The sequence below is a fragment of the Limulus polyphemus genome, unplaced genomic scaffold, assembly GCF_000517525.1.
Source record: "Limulus polyphemus unplaced genomic scaffold, Limulus_polyphemus-2.1.2 Scaffold1178, whole genome shotgun sequence".
NCBI classification, from domain to species: domain Eukaryota; kingdom Metazoa; phylum Arthropoda; class Merostomata; order Xiphosura; family Limulidae; genus Limulus; species Limulus polyphemus.
The window spans coordinates 56,841-61,657 of NW_013666788.1; the positions used below are offsets into that span (position 1 = coordinate 56,841).

Below are 4,817 nucleotides of genomic sequence, written 5' to 3' on the forward strand. Positions count from 1 at the left end.
TCTATATTTATATTGTCCTAAAATTAAGTACTTTTACTGAATTATAAGTAATAACTGTTAGTAGTGTGATGATATTAAATGAAGTTTTACTGACAATGACCAGGTGTCGCTGTGCAACGTTTATTAACATATTACTAACACAGCCGTATGAAAACTTTCTAAATATAGGAATATTGAAACAAATAATGAAAACTATACAGAATCAGCTAAACTCAAAATGTTCTGAAGAAAACAAGTGCCAGCCCCACACACCTTAGCTTGGGCAAGGCTCTGGGAAGCCGAAACGGTACTCTATGAACATTAAATTACAGGTCAGCTTCACGAAAACGTTTTTCTTCTTATCGAACTAACTTTCCAAAAAAATTATACCTATTTGATATACTTATATAATTATTTAACTCCTCATACACTACTTAATTCGTGTATTTCACTAAAATATAAAACAATAATGATGTGAGTGAGATACGCCTTACACACACAATAAAATTTGTTCATCGAATTTTATTATGTAATAATTCGCAAGAAATTCTAACATGCACTGACTGTACCTGGTCAACTTGTTTTTACCCATCAATTACTTTATATAATACTTTAATAATACCTCCCCCTTCATCTAATCTTAATTTACATTTAATCATCATTAAGCTAACAACTTTACCGCACAAATCTTTCGACCAATTAGAAGGTCGTAAAACACAAAAATCTCCCTTCCTACCAAGAGGTAATAAAATACACAAACCTTCCGTCCTATTAAGATGCCATAAAAAACTACAATTAAAATATTCTAAACTTGCACCCTATCTATTTGCCCAAAATGCCAAGATCTACATTAATTGCTCTTTCTTTTCAAAATAGAAGTTATATTGAAGGACCGATATTTTATTTCTCTAAACAGTTCTTAAATTAACGAAACCTTTGTAACAAAAGATAAATGCTTTATTATAAAACAAATTTTTAATTGTTATCCTTTATCAATAACATTTTCTCCATAGTCACGAAAACATGTCAACACTGAACGTAGAATTATTACGGAACTTCGTTCTTCATAACAATTATTTACACTAAGAACTGGACTACTTATGTTTTAAGTTTTCCAGAGAATAAAACGCAGGTTTAACGAGTGTATCATGTCCGATAATTAGTTTTCATTGTAAATTTAATTTGTATGTACACTTTAAAAACATTTGTCTGTCACCTTAATGACACGCCTAAGATTCATTGAATGCAATAGTAGTCTTATGATTTGATAACACGTTTTTTTTTAGTTTTTTTAATGTTTTGGCTCACCCACACTTTGGTTGCTGTTTTTTTACCATATTATCTTTTGTCTTAAAATGTCTTATCATTTTATAGTTTATACTTATTTAGGAACAAAATACAATGCCTAAAAATGCTGTTCACTTTAAAAACTTGCTATATTCACTTGTAATAGATATAAACTGGTTTGTAATGAAAATATGAAACATATATTTCCAATTAATCAAACTTTATAATAATGATATTCCAGGTCCTATGCCACCTTTGGAACTACTTTATCCATCGTACTCACTATGTTTGAATGAATACAGGGAGGCTAGTGGTACACTACAATCTTAACTGGCTCTCTATAAACCTCCCTTGTACATGGATGTCGGCTTCCACCATCAAAGGCATACACTTCTATTACACTGCATCAGAGAACTTTTTTTAAAAGTGAAAACAACTACTAAGTACTAGGTGTGGCTGAAAGCATGTGAGCCTTTATCAACTTCAAATCTTTATCTTGTTAATTGTACCAGAGATATGCCCAGTTTCATTGCAATCGTTTTCAGGTTCACTTTCGTAACTATACCCATCAATTTGTTGGTGACAGTGTTTCTCCAGACTGGCCTAGGCATAGATTCTGAGGGTACTACTACCCTAAACATTCTGCTGTAAGTTCCATTTCCACATAGAACATTGAAGAACCTCTTCTTTGAAATGATGTGTCCTGTGACTACATAATTTATAGTCTTGCTATACAGATATCATTGTCGCGAAAAGGGCTGTGACATGTTTCCAGTACACATGGTGTATAGGTATTAAACATGTCATGCATAGTGCCACACATTGCATCTGAAGTGACATGTCACAGCACTAGCATATGTAAATCACTCTTATACAGTGCAATTAACCCTCTATACATGCAAGACAGAAACGTTGCTTGAAATCCATAGTTGTTCTTAAAAATATTTAAAATGTGGCTTCAACGTGTAAATGTATATATGGCAAATTGTCTGAAGGATTTCACAATTACCTATTTTTCATAAAAATCCTGTCAAATTTTGATTTACTCTGTGATGGAAGGTTTTCAATAAAACAAAACACAAATACACATAAACCACTTTCTTCACATACATATGTATGTATGTATCAAAATACAGACATTTATTTGTACCATCTAATTCTGGGACAGCAAAAACCAAATTCACTTGAACAAGGCTTCCAGAAACTGTATAACTGCATTGTAGATACCACACTTCTGTGTATCCAGTAACAGTATGGGACTGTACAGCTTCATCAACTGTATCTAAAACACAGTAGAAGGCTAGTGAATAGTGATTTCTTGAATGACTAAAGACTGCCTAAATAAAAAGGTGGTTAGCACAAACAGAGAATTCCACTAAAACCATCTCTATGAATCAGTGTAGTGACAGAAAATTCTATAAAATAACAACAGTAAGAAACACATTTGCAAAACACATACATTTTGAGAAAGCTATCAAAGCTGACGAGAATATCAATTAAATGATTATGAGGTAACATTCAGTTGTATACTATAGATGTAGCACTACACAGCTGTTCAACACTTCTCATTTAATCTAGTTTTATCAGTATTGTAATTTCACTCTCTATGACATCTACAGAGAAAGTTATTATTAAGTTAAAGTTTGTCAGAGTTAAGTTTAGTTTTCAATCTCTACTCTCTGTATTAAAATTTGTGAGTATTTAAAATAGTGCATTTTCTTGTTTACCTCTCAAGGTTTTGCATGTAGTATTTACCAAATTGAAAAACTGTGTACAAAAACTACAGAAAATATTATTGCAAGCATTTACAAACTAGTAAATAAAAGTATAAAAATACATTTGTAAAAGATTTTGAAAAGTTTGTATTTCAATGAAAAATGTACATTAATAAGACCACTGCAAGCCAAATAACCTAACAAAATATATCTGATATAAGCACCAATCAATTTAATGTTATTGGTAACCTTTCAGTAACATACAGCTGACATCAAAGAACAAATGTGAATTTTGTAAAATACATAGGTAATTATCTTAAAATCTGCTACTCATTTGATGAGAAAATAACCATAAAACCCAGCTGACAAATATCTACAAATCAACAGGAAATTAAGAAACACAGTATTTCCATATTATAAAATCATACTCATAGTGATGTAATGAAGTTTTAAGTACAAATACTCATATATCAAATAACTGATATAGTGCCAGTTTGCTATAAATGCTGGTTAAAGAGCATTGTAATGAAAGTGTACAATTATCACAATGTCATAAAACTATTTACCAAGAATTTTAGAGGATAAAAAATAAACAAGTCTACAACAACATTAACACTTGAAATACAGTGTCACTGTATATTAGTACATTTCAGCACTTAAAATTATAAGGATTAAGTAAAGAGCAAAATTGCACATTTAATGAAGCTTTTAAGTGTTTGAATGTGCAATACAGCACATCAAAAAAGTGCATTAAACTTGTATAGAGCTTCATTGTGCAACTTCAGGATAGACTTCAAGTGAAAGAATTCCTAGTTATACAAAATTATTAGGAACTACAAATTTTTAAAGCTTTCAAGTTAATAACACATTTTTGGATTTACATGTACCTACCAATTGTATGTTATTATTTTTTTCTTTTCCCACAAGGATAGTTCTAATACCCATACCAAAAAATGACACTGTAAAATAAGATGTCAGAATTATGCTCATAGGTTATATCTATCATAAATGACATTGGTTTATGTGATTGTTAAAATAAAGTAATAATGAAAACAGTAACTTCCTGACCCTAATGTAATTCTAGAAAACAGTACAAGTTAGAAGCAAACAAATCAATGCATGTTTATATATTTACATATTATCACTGTATTTAAGTTTTACTTAAATATCCAGCTAACAGGTGGTGTCCAACATTATTAGAACAGAGAACATAGACCTATACAGCTAGATTTCAGGAGCTTATGATTTCTAAGTTGTTGGATACATATTTCTTTACATTTAGCTGTGCATTTTAAGAATGATAAAACTTAATTTACCAACAACTTCTAATGAGTTGTTTTAACATCTTGCTGTCAGTTTTGCAGCTGATGACCTGAGGATTACCTGTACAAAATTTTATGCAAGTTTATAGTGTAATTTCTATAATAAAAATATTCTATTTATTAATACAGCAATTAAATATATATATATATATATACATATGTGTATGTTTACTAAATCTACTTTATATCATCTTCATAAAGTGTTTATACACTGAGAACAAGTTTATTCAACAAGTATCTTCATGAGTGCCCTCCTTTATTCTAAACAAAAACAGGTTTGTGTAGTTTTTTGTAAGAGCTACAGTAAATGTTAAGTATTGCTAGGAGTTTGTTACGATACACAACCTTAAATACTCATCTACAACTCTTGCTTCACTTAAAAGATCTTTTTACATACTTATCCTTAATGCAAATTAAAATTTTTGCTATATATATATATATATATAGAACAACATGCTAAGTATACACATACACAAACATATATATATATATTTTAAAAGTGCTGTAAATCTCT

The 4,817-nt window shown here is 30.0% G+C and overlaps 1 protein-coding gene across 4 annotated transcripts in view; it reads right to left on the bottom strand.

Annotated features, from left to right (window-relative positions):
* Positions 1 to 606: 606 nt before the first annotated feature.
* LOC106462476 (dual specificity tyrosine-phosphorylation-regulated kinase 2-like) overlaps positions 607 to 4,817 on the bottom strand; it is a 9,496-nt gene continuing 5,285 nt past the window's right edge. For 2 of the 4 annotated variants that reach the window (XR_002611284.1, XR_002611283.1), the window contains one exon: positions 607 to 3,940. The gene's annotated coding sequence lies outside the window, so the exon portion shown is untranslated. The remainder of the gene's footprint in view (positions 3,941 to 4,817) is intronic. The other 2 variants (XM_013922403.2, XR_002611285.1) reach the window with 2 other exon arrangements.